Source organism: Oryctolagus cuniculus, chromosome 1 (assembly GCF_964237555.1).
Source record: "Oryctolagus cuniculus chromosome 1, mOryCun1.1, whole genome shotgun sequence".
Classification (NCBI taxonomy): domain Eukaryota; kingdom Metazoa; phylum Chordata; class Mammalia; order Lagomorpha; family Leporidae; genus Oryctolagus; species Oryctolagus cuniculus.
The window spans coordinates 162643727-162661204 of NC_091432.1; the positions used below are offsets into that span (position 1 = coordinate 162643727).

A 17478-nucleotide genomic window follows, 5' to 3' on the forward strand; every position below is an offset into this window, starting at 1 on the left:
TAAATAACATTACATTGAGAATCATTGAAATCACTTAATAATGTGTGCTTATCAAGTTATTTCCATAGGACAAATTCCCAGAAGTGGAATAGCTGGGTCAAAGTTAGTACTTTTTATTTATTTCATGCTGTGGGTATTTACTGCCAGACTGCCTTAATTGCTGTTTGAATGGGATGTGTTAAAGTCAGGTCACCCCAAGTCATAATGTTGCAGAAGGGGTTTTGGCAGTGGATTGAATATTGAAAAATAACCTAAGGTTCTTGGTAGAATGTCATGGAGGTTTTACATAGCAGCAGGTGATAGTTTCATCTGAGCTTTCCTGTTTCAGTCTTGTGTGCCGTAGCACACAGATGGTTAAGAGTCTGTAACAAGGAAAGCAGTAAGGACGAGTCGTGCTTTCAGGAAACAATGGAAATGGCGCAGTGAAGAGAGCTGTATGGTGGGCTGCAGTCCAGGCTGTCGGTTAAGTTGCATGTGGAGTAGAAATGGCAAAAGGATCTCTTGCAAATGACCCATTTTATATCTTTATGAAGTTAGGCTTGTTCAAACTAAGTAAATTGCATTTTCTACAGGTACTAGAACTGAATGACCTTGGCTTTTGGGGAGGATGGGAACAGGCAAAAAGCTGCTCTGGATCCTGTTCCTAATGAGGGGCTCAGAGTGATTGTGCACGTCTCCCACCCCCGGGGAGATGGTGTGGTGAGCTGAGATCAGCAGCGCCCTCGGTTCCAGCTGCCTCTCCAAGCTCCAGTTTCATAACCTGTCAGTGGGATGAGTAACGATCACTTGTCCATTCTTGGAGTTAGTGTGAGGATGACGTGAGGTGATGCTCAGGATAGTGCCTTGTTCTCTGTAAGACACTGGACCACATCAGCTCACGGAACTGAGCCTTAAGTCTCACTACTGAAGAGAGGAGCTTGGAGCCTTCTTCCAGGAAAAAGTTGGGCCTCTCTCTCTCTCTCTCTTTTTTTTTTTTTTTTTTTTTTTTTTTTGCCTTCTTGATGTTTGGCTCTTAGTTGGAATTCACTAAATATTTGTTCGATGAGTGCAAGAAAATCTTTGTGGAATACAGCATGAACTGGCGAGGATCTGTGTTTTCCCCTTGAAAATGTGTGCTTTTCATTTTTGTGCAGTGAGTCCTGCTGTTCATATCTTACACATGGGAAAACATTTGAGCGCCACACTGATAGCCAAATCCTACTTAGGAGAAAAGGGGGATCCAGGCTATAGTGTGTAGCTCTGTGCAAAGTCATGGTCTTTGATTTGTTCACTTTATCAGACTTTATTTTACTTACTGACCCTCGGTGGAAGATAATTTTGTTTTATATATATAGCCCTCACCACATCTCTGTTGCCAGGAAGCCAGTTCTCTTATCATGTCCCTAAGATGACAACTTTGTCTATATTTCTGTTCTTTGTGCTTTGTGTTTGGTCCTAAACTGTGAGTATTCCATTAACTGGGAACTCTGAATAGCCCTTGTGTATGTGGAGTGATGTATTCTGTGTCAGCTCTAGGCATTGTGTTTGAGAATAAATGTGCAGTTTATTTCTTGTGGGACTTCTCTCATTGCCACTGATAATGTGATGTTACTGCAGAGATAAGCCTGTGGGTACAGCTCACCAGTACTTGGCATTGCTAAAACAAGCAGAGTTTCAGTTTCAGACTCGTGATTATACTTACGTGTCTATTTTCCAGCAGGAGGTGAAACTGTTAGTCTCTTATCCATGAGCTCTAGGTGAGCAGTGTCGTTGAAACTAAATCCAGAGTTGTTGATGTGTTTTCCCTGGGAGACGTTGCATTGTTCTAAAAAATCAGAATCTTGTGGCCTGCGTTGTGACATGCTAACATCTCATATGGGTGCTGGTTCACATCTCAGCTGTTCCACTTCTGGTCTCACTCTCTGCTGATGCACCTGGAGTGCAGTGCATGATGGACCAAGTGCTTGGGTCCCTGCACCCATGTGGGAGATCCAGGAAGAAGTTCCTGGCTTTAGCCTGGCCAAGCTGCAGCCATTTGGGGAGTGAACCAGCAGATGGAAGAGCCTCTCCCTCTCCCTCTCCCCCTAACTCTGACTTTCAAATAAATAAGTAAATCTTTAAAAAAAAAAAAAAGCAAAATAAAGTATACTGATAGCATGATGGCTTGCTATTACTGTTAGCCAATATCTGCAGGCCCAGAGTATGCTTATTACTGCTCTTGTCTGCTTTTGGCCTCCGCATGATCTGAGTGTGGACGCAGCTGTACACCTTTACAGCTGATACGCTGTTAACTGCTTAGTCTGTGTGCGGCTTAAGTGAAATTCTCGAGGGCCCAGATCTAGTTGAGCCAGTTCACCCTCTCACATTGGTGAAACGCGTGTGACCGTCTTTGGTAATCTGTTACTTTGGGCTTCTCCTGGGAAGGCCACTTGTTTCCACACCGGCGATGATGCTCAGTGGGAGACAAAGTCACTTGGCACAAACGTGGCTGCTGTGGGGACCGCTTCACTGAGTGCAGCCTCCGAGGCTAGGATGGTGATTGGCTGCACCATGTGCAAACCTGCCTGTGGCCAGGGTAGGGGGAACCAAGGTCTGACTTCCTCTGTTTTTCCTTTGCTGACCCATGCCCACATCCTTTTGAAGATCCCTAGGCGTGTGGAGCAAGCTGAGTGTAATTTCAGTAAACCTGTGGCCTGGAGTCCATTTATTCCCATGAGGCTCTTCACCTGTCCCCTTCCCCAACTGCTTACTACTGGACAGAAAATGGCGACAGCGTCATCTTCAAGCCTTTTCTTTGAAGGACTTACTTATTTGAAAAGCAGAGTGACACAGAGAGAAACGGATCTTCCATCTGATGCCTCACTCTCCAAATGCCCACACCTAACCAGGAGCCAGGAGCTCCATCCTGGTCTCCCACTCGGGAGGCAAAGGCACAGGTACTTGGGGCCATCCTTTGCTGCCTTCCCAGGCACATTGGTGGGAAGCTGGGTTGGGGACAGAGCCATCTGGGATTCACCTAGGACTCCGATACGGGATGTTGGCATTGTGAGTGGCAGCTTAACCCACCAGGCCCCAAAGTTCTGTGCCTGTAGCTCTTACGTTGGGAAAGTCCGCCTTGCAGCATGGCTGTGTGCGTGCTTCCATGTAGCCTGTGCAAACACGAGCTTGAAAGTTTCTTCCACAGAACACAACTCGTTGTTTGAGTCTGTCCTGCATGGATTGGAGCCAGCCAGGATTGTCACAGCATTCCCTGGTTGCGAAGTGCCATATAGATGAAGCATGTGTTTGGGAATACGAAACCTACTTATGTATCCGTGGGAATCTTTTGAAAAGCAAAGCTTCTCCAAGTTCCTTCCTCGTGGAACTTGAGTGTGGTGCTGGCGCATTTGCAAGTTTGTTGGCCAACTTGAAGAGACGGCTGAGCTGGTCAGTGTGAGACTTTCTCATCTGAGTGTGCTCCTGCAGTGCACACTGCACAACCTCAAGGGGTCCGCTGATAGTGAATTCAGAGTTAAGTTGAGGAACTGGCTCAGAACTGTCCAGAATGGACAAAATTTATAGTCAGAGAGAGCCAGCGCCAAAGTTCAGCACTTAACATTCTTTGTTTTATTTTTCCTTTGTGCCCCTGTCTGGTCACTATTATTGTTCCTGTCTTCCATAGAAATAAAAACAAAGCTTGGAAGTTAAGTAATTGGACTAAGGCCCCCGACTAGGCAGGTGTGAGCTGGAAATGGCCCTGTGGGAGAAGAGCTTCCATTTCTGCTAAAGATTTGGCAGGAGGCATTTGAACATGCATTGTCTGTGTCACTCTCACCAAGTTTAAGCCTTAGAGAATTAAAAATCAGTCTCCCAGGAGTTTTCAGATCAAACCATTCAAATGCTAATACATTTGTATTCCCTTAGTCATTTGTGTATTTGTATTTAATCTCTTCAATTTCATACCCTGTTTTAGATTGTTTGTAAACTAAACATTTCTTCAGTTTAATAAAATCTTCAAAACCATGTGTAATGTCTGTATAATAATTTTAAGTTTCTGAAATTTTGCAGTTGTAATAGTAAAGCAGTGTATGTATTTTTGTCCAAATCTCTGTTGTTGTTTTTTTTTTGATTTTTTTTTTTATTTGATAGAAAGAGAAAGGTCTTCCTTCCATTGGTTCAACCCCCAAATGGCTGCTGCACTGAACCAAAGCCAGGAGTTTCCTGTTGGTCTCCCATGCAGGTTCAAGGCCCAAGCACTTGGGCCATCCTCCACTGCCTTCCCAGACCACAGCAGAGAGCTGGACTGGAAGAGGAGCAACCAGGATTAGAACCTAGAGCCCATATGGGATGCCGGCGCCGCAGGTGGAGAATTAACCAAGTGAACCACGGTGCTGGCCTAAAAAAATTTTTTAAGAAGATTTATTTGAGAGATACAGTTAGAGAGGGGGGAAGAAATGGAGAGAGAGAGAGATCGTCCATCCACTGGGTCATTCCCCAAATGGCAGCAACAGCTAGGGCTGGACCAATCTGAAGCCAGGAGCCAGGGGCTGCTTCTGGTCTCCCACATGGATGCAGGGGCCCAAGCACTTAGGCCATCTTCTGCTTCCCTAGGCGAATTAGCAGGGAGCTAGAGCAGAAGTAGAGCAGCAGGGACTCAAAGTGGCGCCCGTTTGGGATGCTGACACTATAGGCAGCAGTGTTACCCGCCCCTGTTACAGCACTTTTAAAACATTTATGGAGGCTGGCAGTGTGGCATAGTAGGCTAAGCCTCTACCCGCAGCGCTGACATCCCATATGGGCGCCAGTTCGTGTCCCAACTGCTCCTGTTACCATCCAGCTCTCTACTATGGCCCAGGAAGCCATGGAAGATGGCCCACGTACTTGGGCTCCTGCACCTGCCTGGGAGACCAGGAAGAAGCTGCTGGCTTCAGATCAGCTCAGGTTGGCCCATTGCAGCCATTTGGGGAATGAACCAGCAGATGGAAAATCTTTTTCTCTTTCTCTCTCTCTCTCTCTAACTGCCTCTCAAATAAAATCTTCTAAAAAAATTTTCTAATTGTGTTCATTGTTCTCTCATGTAAACTTTAAGAGATTTACCTCTTTGGATTTTAAAGACTGTTGTTCTTGGGTTTACCATTTCTATGGTTTTGTTTTCTATTTTTTGATGCATTTCTAATTACTAAATTATTTTGTGGCATTTTGGGAACAAATTGAATGGTCTTTTTTTTTTTTTTTTAAAGGGAAAGGGTTTATTGGGGGAAACCTGACAGACCGGAGGGAAGGGGCGAAGAAGAATAGAGTGTAAGAGAGAAAGGGAGAGCGAGAGACAGAAAGAGCCAAGTGTTCAGGAACAGGTCCTCTTAAAACTTGGCCAGGGGGTGGGCAAAGAAGAGCAGCAAATCCCATTAGGATGGGGGTGGAGCTGACACCTGTGATTGGGCCATGTGGCTGCCAGGCTTCCAGCAATGGCAGTGGGGGCTAGAACCTAGGATGGTGTCCACGGTATAGATGGCACCATAGATTAAGACTGCATTATTTTACTAACATTCCCCCCTTTTGTTTATAAAGCAAGAGTTGTATGGGATTACCTTAGTCCCAGAAGTCCAGAAGGGTAGAGGCACGATGATGTGTGTTTAGAGCTACTTCCTGCTGACATGGGGTGACGAGGTACTCTCTGCTGGCACGGGGCGATGTCTCAAGCCGCTGTCTCCTGGGTGGGGAGCCGAGTATATCCCTGTAGCAGCACTTGGTTATTCAGGTATGAAATTCACTTATTTTAATTACTTGCAGTTTGCATTTATCTTTGTTCTCACCTTCACAAGATCCCATAGGGTTTGACAAGTAAGCTTTCTGTTTTCTGTTTCTTCTCTACCTTTTTGTTGTTTTCCAGATAGCTTATTTTAGGATTTGTGTCTCTTGGAAATAATTATTGGGAGAATTAAGTTTTCCCATGTGTATTTTTAGTAAATGCCTGTTACCTCTGATTATTTTGTTTTACTCTCTGGAGTATCATCTTTCATCACTACTTTGCATAATTTATCGAATTCTTTTTTGGCTTTGTGTATGGTGTGTGTGTATGTGTGTGCGTGCTTTTAAAAACTGCCATCTCTAAAGAGAAATGAGGCTTAGTTTTCAAAATCTGCAGTAGTAGTTTCATTGCCATGAAAATGAGATGTCCTTCACCTGCCCTGACTATGAAGCCTTGACATCTGTGCTTTGCCAGCGTGATATCAGTTTTGAGATAAGCCAGTCTTGTGATGTGGCTGCACAGGGCCGAGTGGGCCCAGCTGGGCATACAGGCTGCAGTACAGAGAAAAATCCCAACACCGGTCCCCAGAAGCCTGACCTGTGACCTTGACCCTGTCCCTGGGGTGCTTTTAGCAGAGAGTTAATCTCTTAGAGGAACTTTCATCGTCATAAAAGCAGAAGTAATTTTCCTAATGCTGTTGATAAAATCTGGCTGTGCCTACTTGATACTGTTTATTATGGAAACTCAGCATTGGGCGCTTCTGTTTTCCTTGTCAAAACTCCCTGCCCCCATTAGATAAATTGTGTATATCAAGCATTTGAAAATTTGTACTTTTTGTAAGTTTTTTTTTTTTTTGAGATATACATGGGTACACACACAAACACACACGCACGCGTGTACTGATGATTTTATTTAAAATTTTTATTTACTTACTTGGAAGAGTTACACAGGGAAAGGGAGAGACCTGGATCTTCCATCCACTGATTCATTCCCCAGATGGTCACCACTGCTGGGGCTGGGCCAGGCTGAAGCCAGGAGCCAGGCAGTTCATCGGGTCTCCTGTGTGGGTGGCAGGGCCCAAGTACTTGGCCCATCTTCTGCTTTTCTCATGCCATTAGCAGGGAGCTGGATTGGAAGTAGAGTGGCTGGGACGAATCAGCACCCACATGGGATGCTGGCATCACATGAGAGGTGGCTTTACCTGCTGCACCACATGATGGCCCCTCATGTACTAAATTAGTGACTAAGTTGTTACTTTTCATTGAATTTAAAAGTCATTTAAGACCCCTTAGCTTAGTTCTGAGAATTTGTAAGCATGTTTAATGGCTGCATAATAATTTCTTGCTATCTATTTGCTGTTAACAGTAGGGACAGTGAATGGGTTTGTGCCTAACTGTATGTGATTAGAGGTAAATGACAGCGTCAGAAGGTGCCAGTTTATGTATTTTTTTTTAACATTGAGGTGGCATTGTAGCACAGCTGGCGAGGCCCTGCTTGAAATACCTCCATCAGGTATTGGAGCGCCTAACATGTGCTTCTTTCTGGTCCAGCTTCTTGCTAATACGCACCCTGGGGGGCAGCAGATGATGGCTCAGTTACTTAGGTTCCTGTTACCCATGTGGGAGACCCATTTGGAAATCCTAGCTCCCAGCTTTGGCCTGGCCCAGTCCCTGCTGTTACTAGAATTTGGGAAGTAAACAGGTTGATAGGGGACTAAGTCTCTGTCTTGTTCTACCTTTCAGATAAATAAAAACGAACAAACTTAAAAAAAAAAAAAAACCTACCCATGCTAAAGACTCCTTATACAATTTGTACCCCCACTCAATGTGTTGGTGCCTGCCTGTTGTAGACATAGCCTTGGGGGGTGGGATGGGGGGATGGGTGGTTCCTGCTCTCCATTCAGGACTAGCTTGCTGTGGGTTGTTTGTGTGACAAGGAGTGTCATGTGTCTTCTCTACAAGAAAAGGCATTGTTACCAAGGCAAACAGTGATATTTGATACAGCTCTGTGGACGCCGGCCTGGAAAACCTTCACCACAGGTTGTTGACAGTTGCTAGAGGTTGTGATAAAGCTGAAGTTACACAGTGTTCCTTCGGCAACGCATGTTAATTGGTTTGTTCAAATGCTGGAGCCTTTCTTAAATGATACTTAGGAACACCTTCCCTGGAAAACATATAGCAATAAAATAAACAGCCTTAGGAATGCATTGCTTGTTAAGAGTTGGCAAGGGAGATCACATGTCTTTAAACAAGGTAGGTTACTGTTTTTAAATAGGCAAGGAAGTAGCTGTGCTCCACCTATAAATGAAAAAGTTTTAAAAGTGAATGTTTTGAAGGAAACAGTAAGCAAGATCCATTCTCTGGTCCCTAGATGCTTTCAGTCCCTTATAAATTCATATTTTGTGTTAGAGACCAACTCACTGCAGCTTTCTTGAAAGAGTTGCCAGAACTGCACGTGAAACAGTGTCAGCTGAGAAATGGACACATGAGGGGGTGTACTCCATAATGCATCAGAAAAATTAAAGGCAATTCATTTTGCTTAAAGGGTAGTATGTAGTTTGTTCAGAGAGAAATAGGAGTTGGTGGGAAGATGGGTGAGTATTTTGTAAGGACCCAAGTTGTGTTGCTTTCCTTGGTGTCTCGTAAGCCACAGCCTCAGTTCCCTACGCAGTGTGTTCTTCCCAGTTTGCCTGTGTGTGCAGAGCAACGTGGGGATGTCTGTGCTCACCACAGAGGCAGTCCCTGGGACCCTGCCTTTTTGCCATTTTCTGGCATTTCAATCTCAACTTGAAACTGAAGAGCTGTCGTTACCCCTTCACTAATAACATCCTAGTGTGTATTTTTCATAAGCTGATATAAAATGTATTTGTAGTTTTTAAAAGGACATGTGTCAAAAGCTGTAATTTCTAATGTCAGTGCATTCTTTGTGTCAGGACATTCTGTAAGTGTATAGAGATTATTTCTGGCCAAATGGTCTATTAGAAGATTTCCAAAATATATTTTTTATTGGGATTAGGATATAGTGAGATTGGATCAAATGGTAAATGGTATATCTATAGGACCTGGTTTTTTTTTGAACAGGCAGAGTGGACAGTGAGAAACAGAGAGAAAGGTCTTTTCCGTTGGTTCACCCTCCAGTGGCTGCCGTGACCGGTGCACCGCGCTGATCTGAAGGCAGGAGCCAGGTGCTTCTCCTGGTCTCCCATGGGGTGCAGGGCCCAAGCACTTGGGCCATCCTCCACTGCACTCCCTGGCCACAGCAGAGAGCTGGCCTGGAAGAGGGGCAACCGGGACAGAATCCGGCGCCCCGACCGGGACTAGAACCCGGTGTGCCGGCGCCACAAGGCGGAGGATTAGCCTATTGAGCCGCGGCGCTGGCCAGGACCTGGTTTTTCATACTTGACACTCTCCTCAAACATGACCATACATGTGTCCTAATCCAACAAAGTTTAACAGGAAATGCTGTTATTTATTTATTTGAAAGAATTAGAGGAAGAGACAGAGTGACAAAGAGAGCTTCCATCTGCTGGTTCACTCCCCAAATGACCACAAGAGCCAGTGCTGGGCCAGGCCAAAGCCAGGAGCCAGGAACTTCTTCCAGATCTCCCACATGAGTGCAGGGGCCCATTTTCTGCTGCTTTCCTGGCCTCATTAGCTGATTAGTTGGATCAAAAGTGGAGCAGTTGGGACTCCAACCAGTGGCTTGCTGGTTTGTGGGATGATGACATTGCAGACCGTGGCTTAACCTGTGCTGTAGCGCTGGCCCCAGGAAATTGTTTGCTTTGAGCATGACTTGAAAAAAAGATACCTGGGCTTCTATCAGAAGTAGGTCTGACTCCGGGGAGTGATGATGTTACTATGTTGCTACAGTAATCACCCAAAGACAGCATTGATAAACACAGAATAAAAAGTGGATGGTCTAGATGAAAAGTCAGTGCCTTGCTGGCCTCTAAACTTAGCTAATAAAAACGAAGATCCTAATTGATGTTTAAGAGCCAGAAGTAACACAAGCCCTATTCAGTGAGAAAAGGTAGTGAGGGTAGCAGGGGTGAAGGAAGTCATAGGCTTTGTTTTATTATAAGGGAAATGTTAAAATACGTGGCAGAGCTCTGTAACTCGGCACTCCCCCTCACCTCATTTTGCTCCGAAATCCAGAGTGGAAAGATCTTGGAGTCAGGTCGTTGCGGTAAGTTGCCGATTTAGGAAGGCTGGTTACTGGACGCATGCGCACGGCCACAGGGCTTGCTGTTGGGGTGGGTTGGCAGTAGATGAACAATGTGCTGCTTGTTTCTGTGGCTGCAGTCAGCTTTCCTTAGCGGCTTAGAGCAGAAAGCCGAGTTGTTCGGAGGAGCCAGGCAGGGGATTCGTGGGCTGTGCCCGTGCCCTGCGGCTCTGTGCGTCCAGGATGTTTGCTAGGATTGCCTGGGTTTGTCGTCACCCTGGAAGGACCCTGGTCCTGCAGGTGTGGGAGTCACTGGTGCTTCAGGAGCCTTGCGCCACTGGGGTTGGGTGGCTGGGGCTGTATGGAGGACCTGCCGGAGTGCTGTATGGTTCTGTGAAGGGAGTGGGCAGCGCGGCAGCTGTCTGTGGGAATGCCAGGGTCTGAGCCCTGGTATTCATGAGTCTCAGGAGAACATTTCCTTGGCATCCTTTCCTGCTTGGCCTGGTTGACTGGGGTGTTCCAGGAAAATGGGCCTCTCTCTTGTTCTTTGCTCCAGAGATTGAAATACGGCATTTATGTAATTGCTAATATTGAACCTCACCATGGATCACTTTATTCTCAACAAGGGAAGCCCGTGTGTTTTTAGCCTTTAGTGTATTGGAAGTGCTCTCTTCTTAAGTGCACGTGTATTTTTTTTTAAAGATTTATTTATTTATTTGAAAGAGTTACAGAGGGAGGGGGAGAGACGGAGAGAGAACTTCCATCTGGTGGTTCACTCCCCAATGACCTTAATGGTCAGCCCTGGGCCAGCCTGAAGCCAGGAGCTTCTTCTAGGTCTCCCATGTGAGCACAGGGGCCCAAGCACTTGGGCTAACTCCTGCTGCTTTCATAGGCCTTTAGCAGGGAGCTGGATTGGAAGTGGAGCAGCTGGGGCACGAGCTGCTGCCCATATGGGACCCCTTACCTTACCCTGCACACCACAGTGCCAGCCCCTGGCAGCCTGTATTTATTTATTTTAAATATTTATTTTGTATTTAGTTGAAAGAGAGGTAGACACAGAAAGGTCTTCCATCCGCTAGTTCACGCCCCAAATGACCACAGCGGCTGGAGCTGAGCTGTTCCGGAGCCAGGAGCCAGGAGCTTCTTCCAGGTCTCCCACATGGGTCCAGCACTTCTGCCATTCTCCACTGCTTTCCCAGGTGCATCAGTAGGGAGCTAGATCAGAAGTGGGACCGACGCCCATATGGGCTGCTGGCTCTGCAGGCCAGGGCATTAACAAGCTGAGCCACAGCATCAGCCCCCAGTCTGTTTTTAGAAAGCCCTGCACATAATTCTGCTGCATGGTAAGGCCTCATACAGGCTTGCTCTGATGTGCCCCTTTAAACCCTCAGGGTTGCAGAGGTGATCGACCCCCTTGGGGTTTGGGTGAATACTGGAGCGGAAGCAGCAGGCAGTCTCCTGGGAGGCCCCTCGAAACCTACTTCCAGGTGCAGGGAGAAGAACAGTAAGGAAGCAGAGGAGGAGCAGGGTTAGCGTTGCCTCTGCCCTACCAGGTACAGTGCCTCTCTGCAGTGGATCTCACGGTCATGCCTCGAGTGTACCCCTGTGTGTCCTGGGCACGCCCTTCTCTTCCCATTGTCATCTCCAGTGCAGAAGCAGTGCTGGACCTTTGCTTCGGCTCTTTGACGGCCGCTCATTGAAGCCTGATACTCTGTTCCACGTTGGGCTGTACGTTCCCTCCTTTGTGTTAGAGGTAGATGAATCTTCCTGCTAAACTTGGCGCTTCTTCCTGGAAGTCCTTCTATTTCAGGTTATGGGAGAGGAGAGGAGGGCCCTGCAGGTGGCGGGTGCCAGGTGCGTGATAAAGAGCTGAGTGAGTTTCAGTTCTTGGACACAGTTTGTGCCATTTCCTAATGGTGGTGTCATCTGTACGTACTCACTTCCTTATTCGTTTAAGGCAGTGGTTCTCAAATGTGGCAACATCTCCTGGGGACTTTTTCAAAATCCATATTCTTGGGCTGGTGTTGTGGCGCAGCGAGTTAGACCACCGCCTCTGATGAAGCATCCCGTATGCATGCTGGTGAGACTCAGCTCCCCTTCCCATCCAGCTCCCTGCTGATGCACCTGGGAAAGCAGTGAAAGGTGGCCCAAGTGCTTGGGACCCTGCAGCCTTGTGTGAGAGCCTGATGGAGCTCCTGGCTTTGGCCTGGCTGTTTGGGGAGTGAACCAGCCGAAAGAAGACTTCTCTGTCTCTGGCCTTCTCTGTAGCTCTGCCTTTCAAATAAATAAATAAATCTTAAAAAAAATGCAAGTAGGAAACCTTTGTCCTCTTCTACCTGGAGGAAGAAAGTGTGCTTTGGAGGACTGGTACCCCTAAATCTTTATATATCTCTCAGTGGTGACTTTTCCTGACCTTTGCTTAGCCTTGGAGAATAAAAACAATTACTCATATTTGTAGCAGTTCACATGGAGAGCAGCCAGTTAAATGTTTGATTTATGATTAATCCTGAAAGAGAAAAGCCTATTTTCTTGAGCCCTCTAGGCTCATTTTCCTCTTTGCCCCTGGACAACATCACAGTTAAGAGTGCTTCTCGCCATCGATTATAAAAACAGAATATAGATGTATAATTAGCTGGATTTAGACATTGTTAACTCATCAGTGCAAGCTTTAAAAGTCTAGTATGATGATTGAAAATGCCCGTTACCAAGCTGGACTTTTTCTTTGACGTGGTAAAAAAAAAAAAAATTATACTTGAATGTTTCTGGAAGAAAGAAATTATTTGGAGTCCACCAGTTCTCTTGGCAATTAAGAAAACCATTTTCTCCCACTTCTGTATAACGTTTAACTTTTATTGGAAATGTAGTCTTTAGGAATGCTAAAAATGCCATCTGTAAGATGAAATGCCTGTGGGGCGGGGGGGAAGGCTGGGAGCAGAGCACCCCTCCCTCCAGGGGTTTTGCTCTTACCTCTGAATTTAATGACATGCCTGTGGCTAAAGTCAGCAGGAGCAATGGCCTATACACAGGAGTGAATATACAGACATAAAAATGTCAGCCAAGGTCTTGGATTCACCACACGAGGCTAGAAAAGCAGAGTTCAGCAAGGCAGCGTTTGGCAGAGGCGGCACTCGGAGGCTGCAGCGACACGGGTGCTGTCCCCCGGGAGGTGTTCCCAGTGCGGGCTGGTTGTAAACCAGCACCCTGGATCTGCTTTGCTCTAATCTGCTCTAGGGTCCCCGGCACACTGAGTTTCAGCTCAATGGTGCGGTAACAGAGAAATGATCGTGTTTACTGGGAGTCTACAGCTGCAGGGGGCAAAACCAACCAAGGGAGGATTTTAACAGAATCCTGAATTACTCGGGAGAGCCCTGGATCCTTACAGGCACCCTGGACTCAGGAAGAGGACTCCAGCACAGGAAGTTGAGGCACTCTGTGTTATCATCCCTACTTCTTTTTTTTTTTTTTTTTTTTTTTTTTGACAGGCAGAGTGGACAGTGAGAGAGAGAGACAGAGAGAAAGGTCTTCCTTTTGCCGTTGGTTCACCCTCCAATGGCCGCCGCGGCCGGCGCGCTGCGGCCGGCGCACCGCGCTGATCCGATGGCAGGAGCCAGGAGCCAGGTGCTTTTCCTGGTCTCCCATGGGGTGCAGGGCCCAAGCACCTGGGCCATCCTCCACTGCACTCCCTGGCCACAGCAGAGGGCTGGCCTGGAAGAGGGGCAACCGGGACAGAATCCGGCGCCCCGACCGGGACTAGAACCCGGTGTGCCGGCGCCGCTAGGCGGAGGATTAGCCTAGTGAGCCGCGGCGCCGGCCTCATCCCTACTTCTTTTGGCTTCACTCTCACACTTCTGCAGGCGCCTGTGTGTCTCTGGTGCTCTCCATAGGAACACGGCACAGGCCCAGCTATATCCAGGCCTGGCAGCTCCTCAACCCTGTAGGGGGGAAGCACCTGCTCAGCCTGAGTCTGATGCACTCTCATGACCCCATAATCTGTGACTGGGAGGGATGAGTGTGTGGCTGCCTCAGAAGGCTCCAAAGTGGGGAATGGCTTGCATCGCAGGCATACAAGCCTTCTCCTGACACGTGCCATTACCACATTGCTGGGAGTCTCTTCATTATTCCCACACTCTGGGGAGTAGTTACCTTGGGTTCCAAGAAAATCTGGCTGTTGGGCCTGAAGTACCTCAATCCAGGCAGTGAATCAGAGTCGGGTGTGGTGGTGAGTTTTTAAAGTGGCTCTACCTTATGAGTCCCCTTGGCCATCAATGCTAGATGTCTGCACACAGACCAGTTGGTGTAGACCCTTTCAACAGCGGTGGTGCCAGGCGAGGCTAAAGGTCTTGGTGAAATGTGTGCATGATGTAAAAACCTTTCCATGAATCATACTCTGAAAGTATCCTTTATTCTAAGTGCCATTCTGATCCATTGATGGAAGCTAGTGGCGTTGAACTAACACACGTGTGTAGGCTGATATATCTTAGCTCCTCCTCCTCTGTTAGTTTGTGTGTTCATTCATTTGTGAAACCGAATTGGGTATCTCAGCCCAGAAACTGTGGGTACAAGGAATACTGGATTTTTGTAAATCGATCGGTTTTTAACTCTGAAAATCTGCCTGGCAGCAGAAAGTTTAACCACTGTTCTTGTGTCTCTTGGGCCACATCACCTTCCTGGCCTTGCAGCAGGGATCCAGGCCTTACTGCATGCCCTGGTATCTGTCAGGCCCCCGGGTGTTGCATTCACACTGGTCCCTGCCACTGTGGGCCCTTTCAGGCTGGGGAGGAAGGAGCCCGTGTCTCAGCCTGGAGTCCAGGCTCAGCATCTTGCCAGTCCCTGGGGGCTCCTGCATATCTGATGGCGCAGGGGTCGCCAGAGAGCAGGTGTGGCTGAACTTAAGGTCCCTCTGCACCAACAATCTCCTCTTCATCTGTGGGGTGTCATTCTCTTCTCAGATCCTTTTCTCCTTAAGGAGGTCCTTGTAGTGGTCTCCCCGACGCAGGGCAGCCAGAGCCCTCCTCCTGTGTGCATGAGTAAAATTCAGAGAGGATCATCTAGGGGAAAGCCTCCTGCCTCAGCGTGGGCAGCAGCTGTCCCAATGCTGGCTGCAGCCAGGAGCTGGGTGGGCTGTGCATGCCCTGTAGACTGCTGGCAGCAGCCTGCTGGGGATGACTGAGCTTCCTGCTACCTGCTGAGCTGTAGAGGGTCTCTACTGTCCCAGACTGGCAGGTACATGTGAGTGTTTTATCATGATTGTTGCTGTTTGGCTGCTTCAAAGCCAACGGGGAAACCTGTCTGTCACACAAGAGCAGTCTTCAGATTCCTGTGTGTTTTGTAGAAATCCTCAAAGAATTATGCAGGTGTGGGTACAAGTTTTCCTTCCCCTCTTTCTGGCAGTGGTAATTTAGTTCTATTAATACTCCTGTAAAGAAACTCATTACCAGACTCGCACACACTATGCACTTTTGCCCTCCGAGTCCTTGGTGACTAAACTGTGAGTGCAACCAGTTTCAATTATCAGCTATCTTCATTTGCCATTATTTCAGATGCTGCCTTGAAAAATAAACTGAAAACATTTGGGGGAAAGTCATTAGGATTAAATCAAGGATACTCCTGTAAGGATGGCAGAGCCTGCACGCATTAATAAAGAACTGTGTATCTGGGACAAGTAGCATGCTACAGACGCTCGGGAGGGCTCTTCATCTAGAATTTCAGTGCAAGCTGTACATAAAATATTTATATAGCATGGTGTGCTTTGGCCCTGGGTTCAGGTGAATGCTGTTGCTATAGACATCACTAAGTATAAGCAGCTGAAGAACCCAAGAGAATTTCGAACGTTAAAAAGTAATGTTCTGTTGTGGCCTTGAACTTAGAGTGACTAATGAAGTAGTCTTGGTTCCTAGGCAAAAATACTTAGGTTGTTATGAAGATGGCACTTCATAGTACAGGTGTGTCAGAGGAAGGAGAGGAAGAAGAGGAAGAGGAAAGAATGAAGAGGGCGAAACCAGTAACTTAGTTTAGTGCTGGTAGAGAACTTGGAGGAGTCCCCAGGATTACTTCTAAGAAGAAATGTTACTAAAGTACTGCTGGAAATAGTAATTTTTGGATAAGTACAAACATTACTTATAAAAATAAAATTCTGGGCCGGTGCCGTGGCTCACTAGGCTAATCCTCCGCCTTGCGGCACCGGCACACCGGGTTCTAGTCCCGGTCGGGGCGCCAGATTCTGTCCCGGTTGCCCCTCTTCCAGGCCAGCTCTCTGCTGTGGCCAGGGAGTGCAGTGGAGGATGGCCCAAGTACTTGGGCCCTGCACCCCATGGGAGACCAGGAGAAGCACCTGGCTCCTGCCATCAGATCAGCGCGGTGCACCGGCCGCAGTGGCCATTGGAGAGTGAACCAACGGCAAAAGGAAGACCTTTCTCTCTGTCTGTCTCTCTCATTGTCCACTCTGCCTGTCCAAAAAAAAAGACAAAAATAAAATTCTGATGACCACTTTACTATGTATGGATGTGTATTTTCTCTGTAAAAAGAGAATGATAGTACTTATCCAAGAGACTAATTTCATTGTAAGGACTAAAGAATAAGGACTCTGTTAAGTGCCTAGTAAGTAGCAGCAATTTCTCTTTTTTTTTTTCCCCCAGTGGTTCTCTGCTCATGAGTTGATGTGTGTTTTCTTCAGTCCATGAACTAGACCAGTGAAATAGTGACATTTCCATTTTAGAGATAAAATCGGCTGGGAGAACTATTTGCAACACATATGACAAAGCTCATACAAATGTGTTAGTATTATGTAGGAAGCGTACCTTAGTATTTTTATGATAAAGATCCTTTCTGGTTCTCACAGGCTGGAATGACCTTTGCTCCTTATGGCCAGAAGTTGCCCGTTAATCACCACTTTCTCCATTGACAGAGTCCCAGGTTCATGGTATCCTTGATAGCTGCAGAGGCGTTACCCATCAGTAAGATGATTGCTCTAGCCCACAACAAAACAAAGGACATGAGCAAGAGATAAAAAATAAACTGTTCAACCTCAAAGGTACGCTAACTAAACAGTAAACATTTATGTGATACGGTATTAAAAAAGTGCTACCCCATGATGTAGAGCTGTGCTGGAGTAGGTAGGGTTGGTTGTGTGCCTATGGGCCCAGTGTTGTGTGGGGCAGGTTACCTGTGTTAGTAGATCCTTGCGTGTTTCCAGACATTTGAACTTGGACCTTATCCTTGGCCAATGTCCATCTCAGTCTTTCTTAGGTAATTGGAAATTTTATATGTCTTGAATACTTCGGGGGGATGTGTTAAAATTTATTGTTGTATAGTCATTAAAAATACCTGTATAAAAGAGCAGTCAATAACATACTACTTCTTTCAGATAAAACAGATTGCAAATAATGCCATACTACTCATTGGAGCAAAAACCATATGTATTTATGCATCTGTGTATTAATTTGTAAATCTATTCATTTCAAAGTAGAAAGAGTCAACCAAATGCTAAGTTTGCTTGGGACTTTTATTCTTTATTCTTACTTGACTTTTTCTAAACTCATAGTAAAGAACAAGCATTACTGGCCGGAACCGCGGCTCAATAGGCTAATCCTCCGCCTAGCGGCGCCGGCACA

General features: G+C 46.7%; 1 protein-coding gene across 7 annotated transcripts in view; it reads left to right on the plus strand.

Annotated features, from left to right (window-relative positions):
• The window catches only part of KANK1 (KN motif and ankyrin repeat domains 1), a 217281-nt gene that overhangs the window by 57619 nt on the left and 142184 nt on the right, over positions 1-17478 (plus strand). The window contains exon 1 of one of the 7 annotated variants that reach the window (XM_070051198.1): positions 5693-5716. The exons of the other annotated variants lie outside the window; for them this stretch is intronic. The gene's annotated coding sequence lies outside the window, so the exon portion shown is untranslated. Of the gene's footprint in view, positions 1-5692; positions 5717-17478 lie in introns of those variants that run through there. 7 annotated transcript variants of the gene reach the window in all.